The sequence below is a fragment of the Phaseolus vulgaris genome, chromosome 9 (genome assembly GCF_051622355.1).
Source record: "Phaseolus vulgaris cultivar YP4 chromosome 9, ASM5162235v1, whole genome shotgun sequence".
Taxonomy (NCBI): Eukaryota; Viridiplantae; Streptophyta; class Magnoliopsida; order Fabales; family Fabaceae; genus Phaseolus; species Phaseolus vulgaris.
Window position 1 is genome coordinate 34,494,442 of NC_143506.1, and position 15,737 is coordinate 34,510,178.

Genomic DNA, 15,737 nt, shown 5'->3' on the forward strand with positions numbered 1-15,737 from the left:
TTATTAAAAAAGTTAGAGACAAATTATGATGTGAAATTGATCTTACAACAAATAGAAAAAAACAATTTCTATAAATCACATAATTATAAGATTTTATGAAAAATTATAAATGTTGTTTTCGGTAAGAGTTTAAGTTTGTTGTGTCCAAGTTAGAGTCACATTTTTGTAGTTTAGGTTATTTAGTTTTCAAATTTTGAAAAAAATACAACAATTACATCTTCTTAATTAAATTGATGCTTCGAAAACACAACTTCTTATGAAATTGCCAATAAATATTAAAATTTAATGACAAAATACTTTAATAAATTTAACTACATGAGATTAAATTAATATTTTTATTCCTTCAAAATAAGTAAATTATTATAAAAAAAATTGGTCAAAAGTTAACTTTAATAAGTAAAAGTTGAAAAAAAAATTAATGAATAATATCATATTTGGATTGCACATTCTTTAGACTTTCACACTAATTCATTAACATAAACTTTTAAAAAATTATCGATTAAATTGATGTTAATTTATTATTAATTTTTAATTAAAATATTTTACTCTCAGTTAAGTTGACACTAATGGATTTTTATTTTAAAATCTATTTATTTTAACTTCAACTTTATTGACGTTAAATGAAATATATTTTGAATATCAATTTACTTTGCATAAGTGCGACTGACAGTAATGGTAATAATTTAAAAAAATAAGTTTTTCATAGAACACTCGATGTTTAACAAAAGTATACATGAACAAAAAAACTAAACAAAAGAATTTTTTTTGTAGTGGGTGAAGGAGATGAGTGTGGATGATTGTGATAAGTGTGGATAAAGGGAATGATTTGGATGAAGGAGATGTTTGTGAATGAAAGAGATGAGTGTGAGTGAAGAAAATGAGTGTAAATTAAGGAAATGAGTATAAATGAAAGAGATCAATGTGAAGAAAATTATATAGACAAACATGATGTTCAAGGTGTTTTATAAGAGAGTACATGTGGAGAAAGGTTTTTGTATTTCTAGTATCAAGTGATCATGGTACCGATTTCAAAATTGGAGAGTTTAAGATGTTTTGTGAATCTTATGACATATACTACAATTTCTCTTCACCAAAACCATTTAAACAAAATGAGATCATGAAAAGAAAGAACAAAACTCTCCAAGAGATGACTAAAACTATGCTTGAGAGTTAAAGTATTAACGCATTTCAATTTATATTCACGACATATTTCACTATCATAGAGATTACAACATTAAGTTTTTGTCTTACAATAAAGTCTTTCTCAACTCATTGTTTACAAGGGACATAAGTTGAACTCAACAATTCTCAATTACTTTTCAATTGTCGCTACAGGTTCTTATATAGTAACATAACTACCATAACTAAGTTTCGTGCAACACATATAATCATGTGGAGAAGATAATGAATAGTGAGTGATTTTCATTATTGAATTGAAACACCATTAAGACAACTGCTTAAGATAGTATTACTCTCGGTAAAAACTAAGAGACTATATGTTTTATTGAGAAAAATGATACTAGAAGACGCATGTCTTCTATTAGAGATTGTGATGAAGTTTGAAGTTAGATAGTTTAAAATTTTTTATAAGATTTTACTAAATCAATCTTTACTCATTTTTTTTTCTCTTATCAAATTTCTTTTGTACAAAAATATACTAGACAGATTATATTTATTGCATTCTTTGTATAGATACTTAACTTTGAGTCTCCATGTTCATAATACATTAGCATCTTATTCGCACTTAATTTTCCTCATTCACATTGATGATATATATTGCTAATATAACATATGGCTCTGATTCTATAATGTTTGTATGATCTGATGTCAATCGTGATATACGTTCGGATTCACATATTTTGATTTTATAACATAACCTTTTCAAGAAGACTAATGTAGAGACAATAGGCTTTGAGAAGAGAAAACCTCTTTCAAACATGTTCATCAGAAACTTCATTGGCAATGTTCCTATACTACAAACAAACATGGTATGGTTCTATTTTATGATACGAGACTTTTACTGGGAGCTGTCATTAGCAGTTTTCATGTGACATAAATCATGCTCTACCTATGCCGGGCTTATATGTTCATTCAATCAAAATTTCTTTGTCGTTTAACAAAACTGTTCCTACAAGACCTAAACCCTGCAGAACACTTTCTCTTATTGCAATCTTCTCGTCTTTCCGGTCTTTTGGTCAGTCTTCTTCCAGCTGGGTCTCCTTTGATCTGGACACGATAGGAGGAGTATCTGCGAAGACACTCTGACGATCAAGTCACACCGAGAGCTAAGTACCTTGGGTGTTGTGCCCCTTCTGCTATTTATACTGCTCTAGATGGGCTATGACTGCTATGGACCTGCTTTAGAGTCCAAACGGATGCCCAATTGTGCCTTAACCGTGCTTATCACTTAAGTTGGTTTGTTTATACTTAATTATGTGTTTAGCTTTGCATCTTGTCGTCTAGTCGACTTTGTTGTCAAAAACTAAATTTCGTTTCTACATCTCGTTGTGTTTTGCTCTCTTCAACCTCATTCACGGTGTTTAAATTTCAGAACTAACATTGTTAGGTAATGGAGCAGATGAACTTGCAAAACCTGCTCTACACTACCTCTGGTCTCAAAAGCAGAAACCACTGCAAAGAAGCAGTAGTATCAGAATAACCCTACATATGCATACAACTGTAGGATACATTAACACATTGTTGTGCTTTGAATATCTGGAGAAACGTTTATACCTCTTGTTCTTTCAAAACCCATTTGCATAACTTGTTCAGTTTCAGAATCTTTTGCTTGTTTCTGTCTCTTTCTTTTCCTTGACTAGATCATAACCTTCATACTGACGAGAGTAATTAGAAACATTGTTTAAGAAAAATAATATTTTGAAAGTCAAAACAAGTGCAGAACAAACAATATTATAATAATGTAACGATATGAGGAATAATGGAAGGTGTCATCCCATTTGAGCAAGGTATTTAGAAAGAGAAAGCAGAGAAAATAAATTGGATAAACAATAACTCACTGAATTTCATTTCTTCTCCTTTTTCGTGCTTTTTCAATTTCTTTGCTTTCTCCTCAGCAAGGAAATCAGTAGCACCCCAACATCTTGATTGTTTATCCGCAGTGCTTACTTTGAATCACGTTCAGTAAAGCCCCATGCTCTTAACAAATGATAAGGCTTATCTCAATCAATTTCAGAACATTTGAAGCTAGAGAGATGTTCAGTATTCACTGCTTACTTCAAAATTTTGGACTCTTAAAAGTTTCTAATTCTTTAACTCATGATGAAGTTTAAAAATAGTAGATAGTTTGGATAGACTTTGTGGAATTAGCGTGGAGGTGGCATTAATATGGGTAATTCGATATCGGTCCGATAACGGGTGACTCGTACCTCCTCGAGTCGAGAGTGACAACTCGTGTGTGAGACAACATATTATGGGTGGTCCAATAACGACCCGATAGTGGATGACCTGATAAAGTTAAGAAACACTTGTTAGAATAAACTTAAAAATAACTCTGATATTATATTATGAAGTGGACTTTAAATAAAATTTATATCCACATAAATAATGAATTATCTCAATCTCTTGTCGACGTGAGACCTTTAACCTATATTATTTGTAAACTAAAAGTTAGTAATTTGATTTTGAAGTTGCAGAAGTAGAGATAGTCTATTTGTCTACTTGGACGAATTAATCTATATATATATAAATTCTTATTACCTTAACTTCTATTACTCTTACATTTTTTTTTATCCCTTTTAAAAAAAATTGTAAATGCGTTTATAACATGTTAGATGACCCTCTACTAACGTTTTACAGACCACTTAAAAAAGGTTTTTTAAAATGTGTTTTATTATTAGCTCTATTTAAACTCTCTCTATTTATAAAGCTAACCTCTTTTTTGGACGTTTATTCTTGATAATCTTGTTAAAATTGAACGAAATAACAAGGAGATAATGTTCAAAATTTTAATCGGCTAATATGATACATTATTGAATCAATTAAACCAATTCTAACACCATACATTATTTATACACTTTTAATGATGTTGTATTATAAATTTGAATGATATATAATAATATTTAAAAAAAATGAATTTAATAATATTCAATATTTTTAATAATTATAAATATGTTAAAAAAATATTAAAGTCAGGTTACCGACTTTAATAATATTAAATATATTTAATAATTATAAAAATGTTTAAAAATATTAGAAAAGACTTAGTCGATTTTAATAATATTAAATATATGTTTTAATTTTTTATTTTTTAGAAAAATATGTGTTAGTATCGGTTAAACAAATATTATTATATTTATGATCATTAATGTAAATATAATATATATTTTATATTTATTTAGTGAGAGCTTTATATATTATAAGTTACGTTTGATGCTAATTTATATGTTATAAAATATATATTATTTTTAATCTAAATGTCTTGATTTAAAAGATAATAAATCTTCTCATTTACAATTTTTTTTCTCACTTTTTATATAAATCTCCTCACACTTATTTTATTCATCTATATTTTTCTTCTTATCTTTATCATTCACACTAATCTTCTTTCGCACACATCTTATTTATCCACACTCATCTCATATAAGGGTGGGCAAAAAGTCCAAATTGTCAAATCCAATTCATAATTATCCAAATCCATATTACTTTTAAGTCCATTTAAATGGATTTATCTCAAATCCAAATCTATATTTTTAGATTTTAAGTCCAATTCATTTAATTGCATTTGGATGCATTTTTGAATTTTCCAAAATGAATTTTGGGTTGGATTTTAAGTCCAACCCATGTCAAGTCGCGTTAGTCGGTTCAACCCAGGTTGAGTCGTGTTGGCCCGGGTCTGGGTCGACCCGAGTCCAAGTTGTATTGAGTTAGCTCGAGCCTAGGTTGTGCCGAGTTGGCTTGGGTCCAGGTTGTACCGAGTCGACACAGACCCATGTCTAGTCGAGTATATCAGGGCCTAGATCGAGCCTTTGGGCTCAAGTCGAGCCTAGTTGGCCTGGGTCCAGTCCAGCCGAGTTGACTCAGGTCCATGCCCAACTGAGTCGACCTATGTCCAGGTGGAGCTGAGTCGACCTGGGTCTAAGAGGAGCCAAGTCGATTTAAGCCGAGGTTGAGCTGAGTCGGCCTGGTACCAGTTTGAGCCAAGTTGACCCGGGTATAGGTCGAGTCGGCTTGGAACCAAGTCGAACTGAGCATAGTACGAGGTCTAGCTGAGTCAACCTGGTACAAGGTCGAGTCATGTCGGCCCCCGGGTTGAGTTGATTTAAGTCAGCTCAGGCCAAGTTGAGCCAAGTCGACCTGGGCCATGCGAGTCGAGACGGGTCGGGTTAGGTCGAGCGAAGTCGACCTTGACCAGGTCGATTCAAGTCGACCTAGGCTGAGTTGAGTTGATCCCACGTCAGGTTGATCTCACATCCGGTTTAATCTAATTGACAAAGTGGATTTAATCTAGATTAAATCTAATTTAAATGGAATTGAAAAATCTAATTAAATTTGATATAGTTAAAATGTATCTGGATTTTAGATTCATTCTAGTTTATTGGATCTGGATTTGAAAATTTCAATTCATGACCACCCATAATCTCATTCATCCACACTTATATCCTTATTTCATGTACATTTCTTTCATCCACACTCCTTTTCCCAACTCTTTCATTCTTATTCATTTTCTTTATCAACATTCATATTTTTCACCCACAATATTTTTTTTATTTTGTTAAAAATGGAGGTATTTTATGAGATTTTTTTCAAAATTACCGTAATAAACATCAACAAAACTAAACAAAATTAATTTACTATTAAAAATATATATTTTTTAATGTCAACCGATACTATCTATTGATAAATTTTGTGCCAAATAATCCAAAAACAAAAATAGTCCAAAGTAGTATATTAAAAATAGTCCAAAACACAATCATTTTATGTCAAATAGAAACATTTATTTCTTAAAAAAAATTATTAAAAGATTGAGAAGAAAAATTATCGTTGTGGTGTTTTCTTTTTCTCCCCCTTTTCCCTTTATAATCTGAGAAGCTTATAAAAAAAGTGAAAGCAAAAAGTATGTATAAATACAAAAAACAGAAAAGAAATCACCATATCATACTCCGTCTAGTTAGTGGCAAGATAGACCATTTCACTTTTTTTTTTTCTCTCTTTTTACATTTTTTTATTGCGTATTTAACTTTTCCTTTCGTTGTTCCCACACGTGTCCCAAAATCCATTGTTGGTTCCCACTTTTTAATAGGAATGAGACATAGATAAATGGTGAGGACCAAAGCTGAAAAAGAGTGTCCACGTTTCTGAATATTATGAATGAATGATGGTAATTAACCTTGGCAAATATGAGGTGGCTACTTTGAAAGGTGATAAATAAAGCTTCATTTTTCTTCCTTCTTTGAAGAGAATCATATTGTGAAAAAGCAAAAGATAGTAAGAAGAAGAGGAATGAGAGAAAGAAGGGTATGGAAAGAATGAAAGGAATTAGAAAAGGGGAAGGAAAGTAGGTAAATAAAGGAAAGCTATTAGGGTAAAGTAATGTTCTTAAAAGTGATTTATGACAATTTTCTGAGACTCAAGAATCATCCATAATCCTCTCTAAGGAAACTTCTAATACTAAGACTCTGTGAGAAAAGAAAAGAAAAACTAGGTTTCATGGTCTCAAATAAAAATGTAGGAGAAAAACTTGTAATAATTTTGCATTCAAACTCAGTTAAGAGAAACATTTGGTGGAAATTATACTTTAGGACATTAAAAGTTTAGATTCCTATAATACTTTGGATTTTTTTTAAGAGAATATAGTCAAGTACCACCCAATGAGTTGAATTATACTTAGAACCAAAATAACTAAAAGAAGTGTTTTTTTAAAGCATAAATATTAAAAATAATTTTAAATTTGCAAGACAAAAATAAATTTAGAGCATATATATAATGGTTTTCATTGATTGTATAAATTATATTCAGTTGCACACAACCATGACTCTTAAAGTTAAATTTCTTTTAATGGGAGAAAATAATCACATCCTTGAGTATTACTCTAACACAAATCATTGTTCATTGTACACAACTTTTCTCTACACTTTTAATATAGAGATTAATCTTTATGATAATTGAGAAAGATGAAAGAGGGGTGTTGTCTTTTCCCCCACTTTCAAAAATTTTAATTTTAATTTTGTAAAAATTTGGTACTCTTATTCTTTTACGAGATAGTAAAACTTTTCTATTTCTAAAATTGTGCAAATTAGTTTTTTTTTTCTCTCTTTATTTTTCATATTTGTATATAAGGGCATTTGGTATAAGAGGCTTCTTTAATTTTCAGAATTATGGGCAACGTCTACTTTTAGCTTTTGGCTTTTGTCGAAACATTTGGTATATAGCTTTTGACTTTAAAACATTTTCGTATAAACATATATGTTATGAAATAACCGTAACCTCAAATGAATGATTGTTCTATTTGGATTTTTATTCTCTTACTAAAACCTAACTCAAATGACCACATGCATCGAATAGTTGACTCAATTAGTAAGATAAAACAATATCCATGAAAAATGTCTTTACTAATATTGGTAATTCTTTGTTCATACGATATTATTTAAAATTATATATTCCAGAAAAAAACTTTATAGCCTGATGTGTTTATAGTACTTTACAAAGTTGTTTTTGGATTATTTAATTTTGTTTTAGAAAATGTTTAATAAATTTTTTTATCCGTCCCTATTACAATGATCTTTTCAAGAATATTAATTTGAGATTTTTTTTATAAGAATTGAGACACTCTTTACTGATAAAATAAAATATTTTTAAGTTTCATGATTTTGAATATTCACAATTTGGTCTATTTTTAAAATATGTAAGTTTATATTATTATAGTAATATGTAACATTTGTTTTTATGTCATGTGAAGTTTTTATTAAGAATATGTTACGTGTTTTCCATATCACCTATCATTATTAAATCGTGCTTATTATTAATTTGACAGAAAAAAATATTGATTTGTTTTAAAAAAATAAATTAAATTGAGAACATTTAAAATAGGAAAAAAAATATATTAAACCTTTAGGAAATGTAAAGATGCCAACATGAGTTATGTGATATACCTCTCACATATGAGTAATAGTTTTCAATATCATTAAAAAAATCATTAAATAATAGAGAGAAAATAAGTAATCACTTTATTTACTAAATTAAATATTATTTTAGAGATTAAAATAATTATTGATATCTAAAATAAAATTTTAAATTAGTATTTAATTAGTTAATAATTAAAATTTTGATAGTTAATTTGATACCAATTTAAAAACTACTTTACAGATTTTTTTAATAATAAAAATTAATTTAGATACTAATAACTTTTTTATTCTCTAAAATATTATCCAATTTAATCGATAATATATTAATTAATTACTTTTTAGTTTTTAAAATTAGTTTTTATTTAATAATTTTATTGTATTATAAGTAAAAAAAAAAACAAATTATATATTTTCACCCATATGATCACATGCCAAATTTTGTTCAAAATCTAGAATGAAATAAGAATAACGAGAATAACTTATGAGGTTTGTGTGATGCTAATTGAGCATTAGTTTCACTTTATTTTGGTTCCATGGGCAATTATAACTATGGTTCTTGTGGAGTAAAGAACATGGTCAAGTCTAAAGATATATGTGAATTAATATTGAAATTTCAAGCTTTGAATATCTGAAAACTCATGGCAAATGTTGGATGCAAATTTTTAAAGGGTTGAGTTACGGGTAAAACTTTCTTATTTGATTATTCCTTTGAAGCAAAGCACTTTGAGAATCATAGGATCATTCAGAATTTGTTCCAAAAGATGAAGAATGAAGTTATATTCTCATGAGATGCATGTGTTTTGAAGTATCACCATTCAATTGAATTTTTCAAAGAGCATAAGAGCTAAATATGTCATAACAAATATATAAAAACACGTTATAATTAAACTAGCGGGAACAGTGAGCGTATGTGTATCCGCATTTCTTATTTTTTCATTTATATATATATATATATATTTATGTTTAATATTAAAGTTTGAATAAATAATAATATTATTTGTACATTTATCTTAACAATATAAATTTATAGTATATTATAAATAAAAAATGACATTATCATTATTATGTAAAATTATTATACTTTGTATGAATTGGCTTAACCAATACGAGTAATTGATCATCATTCTAAGTGTTTTATTCTTTACAAATTTTATTTCCTAAGAATGTCACACACATTAACCACTTTTGCAATTCAAAACCGTTCATCTTTTCCAGTATTTCCACTAATATTTTTCTTTCTCTCAAATTTGAAGAGAGATTCTTCTTTCTATGCAACTGTTTGAAAAGTAACAACTTTTTCAATTCAAAACCGTCTCCAACCTCTATTTCAATTTAAAATTGTTCCTCCACATATATTACATATTCTAGAGAAAATAAGAAATGACAACAATGTCCATAATATAATCAAATATTTATATAAGGATAAAATAGGGAAAAAATTAAGAGTTGTTTATCCCTTTATATATATATATATTTAATTAAATATGTTTAAAATAATTAAATAATTATATTTTTTTATCACAATAAATCAAATGTAATATTATTTTAATAATGTGATTCTTAATGAGTAAAGAAATTGAAGTTATTAATTTATAAAATAAATTAAACATCTCTATTGGAAAAAATAAAATAAAATGTATACATTAAAGAAATAGGAAAAGTAAAATAAGATAAATAAAAGAGATGAAATATGAAGAAAATTAGCAATACACATTTCAGAAACTAAAAATTAGAGTTTTTGAAGCATTGAGGAGACGGAATACATGGTGAAGTGGTTGTGATGAAATGTGAAGAGGAACAGTAATACATTGTTTCAGAATCTCAAAATTAGAATTTTGAGGAGGCGAGAGGCATAGTGGCAGTCAAGGAAGATTGTGCGCTTGCATTTAGATGTTGGAAGGGTCAACAATGAAGGCGTTTGCTCACGCTGAGCATCACAGCTTGGAACTTCTCGATTTCTTCTTCTCTATCTCCTTCTTCCTCTTGTGCTCGAGAAATATGAAAGAAAACGCACCAAAATTGAATTTGTTGAAAGAATACCAAAATTGAATTTGCGCGCACTTGGGACTCTGTAGAAAGAATATCAAATAACATCAGACAATAGTTTTTAAGATGTTTCTATATTCTTCCACTCTCATAGTTTTCTTATATATAATTTTTTTTGCCTAAAAAAAAGTAACCGTGCATAAACCCACATTTCACCCCTCTCTCTTCACTCTTCTCTAATAAAACATATCAATCTCTCCACTCTCCTGCCCATTAAGTGAGAACAAATAAAATAAAATTTTAAAATTAAAAAACGCTTATTTAATAAAGAAGAATATTAGTTTTAAAACAGAAAAGTAACTCATTTCTCCATTCACCTGCCCATGAGAACAAATAAAATAAAATTTTAAAATTAAAAAACGCTTATTTAATAAAGAAGAATATTAGTTTAAAACAAAAAAGTAACTCATTTCTCTCCACTTTTAAGTAGTGAGAACAAATAAAATAAAATTAAAAAACTGTTTTGTTAACTTCTAAAATTATAAAATGTCCAAATAACCAAAATAAATTGATAAAACAAAAATTAAGTAAGGATAAAATAGGAAAACAATTTAGAGCAATTAAAGTGGAGAATCCAAAATGTCCAAATAACCAAAATAAATTGATAAAAAAAATATTAAGCAAGGATAAAGTAGGAAAACAATTTAGAGCAGTTAAAGTGGGGAATCCCCTTTATATATAGGTATAGATAAAATAGATTAATGAGTGACTAGAGATAAAATAAAATGAATGGGTGGATAACTGGAAATAAATAAAATAAAATGAATTACTAAAAATAAATTAAATAATATATACCTATATATAAATGGGATTCCCCTCTTAACTGCTCTTAATTTTTTTTCCTATTTTATCCTTATATTAATATTTAATTTTATTATTGTATTATGGTCATTGTGTCATTTCTTATTCCCCTCTTAACTGCTCTTAATTTGTTTTTCCATTTTATCCTTACTTAATAATTTATTGTATTAATTTATTTTGGTTATTTGGACATTTTATAATTTCAAAAATTAATAAAATAATTTTTTAATTTTAAAATTTATTTTATTTATTATTATTTGGAGAGTGGAGAGAATGAATCCACTTTCTCTCTCCTATATAGGTACCTACTCCCCACTTTCTCTCTCCACTACTCTTTAACTTCTCATTTTAATGTTATTAAGAGAAATTATTTTTGAAAAATAAAAAAATACTAAAGAAATAAAAAATGCGGATACACAGGCACGTCCGTGTGTTCCCGCTAGTATTAATAAAATGGATTACTGAAAATAAATTAAATAGTATAAATAAAATGACTGAAAATAAATTAAATAACATAAATAAAATAAAATATGATCAAAAATAAATTAAATAATATAAATAAAATAAATTTATTTATGTATAACATAAATTAAAAAATATAATAAAATAAAATAAACTAGTGTATAACTACCATAGATTATTTAACATATTTTATTTTTAAATTTTTAATTATTATTTGAATTTTTTTTAATTATTATTTGTAAATATTATTTATGTTCATTATTGATAATTATTATATGATGTTATAATTGTAATTAATGTTATAAATAAACTACAATGAATAAGACTTAAACTTAAATTTTTTTTAACCATTACGACAACAAATTTTGTTTACATGATTATTATTATATTTATTAATAGGATTATTAATATTAATATAATTATTAATATTCTTCATATATTTAATATCATTCATATTATTATTTAAATTAATAACATTATCAATAATTATAATAATGTTATTAATATTTTTAAATATTAATAATATTATTAAATATTATTAATGTTATTAAAATTATTAAAATTATTTAATATTATTAAAAATTATTAATATTATTAAATATTATTATATTAATATTATTAAATATTATTAATATTATAAAAAATTATTAATTCTATTCCTTTATTAACATTATAAATTATTAATATTATAATTAATAGTATAAATAATATTATTTATATTATTATTACTAATATTATTCATATTATTAATATTATTCATATTATTAATATTATTAATATCACTAATATTATTAATATATTAATATTATTAATATATTAATATTATTAATATCATTAAAATTATTAATACCATTAATATTAATAATAATAATAATAATAATATTCATAGATTAATAAGGGTTTTAAAATCATCGTGGAGTTGTGCATGTTTTATGTGATGAAAGTCTTAGAAATAGAAAGAGAAGCACCGAGGTTACTAATTAATTACAAATCATTAAATAAAGTATTAAAATGGATTTGATACCCATTATTATTTAATAAAAAAATACATTGATGTCACAATATTCTCAAAATTTGATTTAAAATTAGGATATTATCAAATTTCTATAGAAGAAAAAGATAAGTACAAAACTGCTTTTGTAGTAGTCTTTGGACATTACGAATGGAATGTAATGTCCCATGGAATATTATAAATAAGATATTTTATCCTTGTGAAATTTTCTATAGTATATTTAGATGATTTTTTAATATTCTAAAAAAATATTAATGAACATAAAGAACATTTAGAAGAATTTATAAAAATAATTAAAGAAAATGGATTAGTGGTTTCAAAGAAGAAGATAAAAATATTCCAGACAAAGATCCAATTTTTAGGATATGAAATATATCAAGGTACTATCACACCTATACAAAGGTCATTAGAATTTACAAACAAATCCCCAAAAGAAATAAAAGAAAAACAACAGATACAAAGATTTTTAGGATGTGTAAATTATATAGCAAATTTTATTCTCAATATTAGAATAATTTGTGCATCATTATATGCAAGATTAAGAAAAAACCCTCCAACCTGGAATGATGATATGACCAAAGCCATAAAACAAATAAATGAAATAGTTAAAAAAATTACCCTATCTAGGAATACATGATCCCGAAGCCTTTCTTATCGTAGAAACAAATGTCTCTGATTTAGGATATGGGGGAATTTTAAAACAAAAAGTTTCAGAAAAATCAAAAGAGCAAGTTGTTAGATATAATTCAGGAATCTAGCACTCTTCTCAACAAAAATATCCTACTATTAAAAAAGAAATACTTTCAATAGTTTTGTGTTTACAAAAATTTCAAGATGATTTATTTAATAAAAGATTTTTAATTCGTACTGATTGTAAAGCAACTCCAAGTGTTTTAACTAAAGATGTTCAAAATCTGGTTTCTAAACATATTTTTGCAAGATGGCAAGCTTTATTATCCTGTTTTCGATTTTGAAATAGAACATATTAAGGAAAAAGATAATTCTTTGTCAGACTTTTTAACAAGAGAATTTTTACAGGCTTCAATATGAGTATCAATCCAAGAGGAAAAAATGATTATGGTCCTCCACTGGGATCAAATAAAGCATCTAGTTCAATAAATAAAGCTCAATACGGTTTCCCACTGGAATCCAATAAAGCCTCTTCATCAATACAATTAAGACCATCTTCTTCATTATCTTTAAGACCAGCAACACCCACAAAACCAACATCTACCTTAGCAGAAATTATAAAAACTCCTTCTCAAATATCGAACCTATTAATCCCTTCAAATAGGTTTATCCCGCTATGTTACCAAAATGTACTAGTTAGTCCAAAATACTTTACTTGTAGAACTCCTATCCCAACAGATTCTCCAAAATCAATACCTTTAGATGAATATCTAGAAAAACTTGAAAGTATGTCAATATTGATATTAGAGAAAGCATGGATTACTCCAAACCCCAGATAGATAGCTGAAAACCTATTTCCCCGAGACTTCCATTATTTACCAATAGACTTATGCAAACGAAGAACATTTTAAGAATTTATATTGGTGGATACAGAATCCATAGAGATATCTCACTAAAAGGATGATAAAGTAAATATCCAATTTTCTAAAATAAAGATTTTGCAAGTTTTAACCCCTCAAGAGTGGAACCAACCTCTCCACAATAAAAACTCGCTTTCAAGGAAGTTTGATCCGCAACAATACAGTTATTATGATTATATGGATGCATGGATCAACGTGTTACTTGTTTCTTCAGAAAAAATTCTTGGTTCATCTGATTTAAAAAGGGAATATCTTTAAAATTTCCAAGATGGTTTATAAAGTGGTTTGTTGACTTTGGACCATTACCCTCAATATTTCCAACAGAAATAAATGAAGTGTATTCGTATTTTCAACAAAACTATACTTTTGTACCGGGATATAGGCTTATATCTTTTATAACCTCTCAAGCTATTACTTGGATAGTAGTATGAGATTATACTTTTGTACAACCATATGAAGGAGTTGAAATTAAGATGTTATCAAGAAAGATAAAAATTAAATGGTGGAAAAAGTTCAATAATAAATTAGTGTGTAAGCATAGGATTCAAGAATGGATAAAGCATAATGCTGGAAGCAAAGATAACCCTGCACCCAAACAAGATGCATTATTCTTAGCAGAGAAGCAACAATTAATGATAGCCTTAACGTCAACAACCTCAAAAAAAGAGTTTGAAAGAACTCTCCAGAAAGCTACCTCTTCAAAAGCCTCAAACAAAGCCAGTACCGACGACGAGTCATCTAACGAAGACAAATACTATTGAAGATTCCATTATCTGTAAAAAAAACGCCAAGACCGACATCAAGACAAATTAAAAAGAATAAAAAAACAGCAAAAAGAGCATCCGGCAACAGTGAAGGAGCATCTGGAAACAGTGGACGTGATTGAAGTCAAAAGATTTTTTAAAGAAAACAACACTGCACAGAAGATTCTTCAAGATAATTATCATTTCAAATTTGAAAATAAATGTTTGTTTGTTTGGACAATAATGCAACACCCGTTGTTGTATCTAATATAATGTGCCTATATAAGGAAGCCCTTCCAGATGAGAAGGACAGAGTTAGAGAAGGGTAGAGTTGAGTTGAGTTGTGAGTACTATCTGAAGTTTGTGTGAAAATTTTATGAAATAAACTTGTTTTCGAGCAACTATCTTCATGGTTTGCGCAAGTTTTTTTTTGCAATCTTCTACTTTTTTCCAATACAATATTTCTTATTCATTTACTAAGTAAGTTCTTTTATTACATGCATTATTATTATTTGTTTTGTTACTTCTTTTATCATGATTCCTATGATCCTAAATATGAATATGACCCTGAACAATATTTGGTATTTATAAAAATAATTAAAGAAAATGGATTAGTGGTTTCAGGAGAAGAAGATAAAAATATTTCAGACAAAGATCCAATTTTTTGGATATGAAATATATCAAGGTACTATCACACCTATACACAGGTCATTATAATTTACAAACAAATTCCTAGCACTGGTGCAAAAAAGCAAAACGAATGCGGCTATTTTACATTTATAAGGGCAGCTATATAATCGCATTTGATGAGCACGCATTTGTAAATTCGATTTATAAATGCGGCTATTTACATAGCCGCATTTAGAGAGGCGTTTAGGGTTTCTTTTCTTTTTCGCTGTTGATTGGGTTTCTAATCGCATTCGTAAATCAAGCGTTTTGATTTACAAGGGCGGCTATAGAAATAACCGCCCTTGTAAATCAAGCGTTTTGATTTACGAGGGCGACTATACAAATAGCCATACTAGTAAATGAACTTAATCAC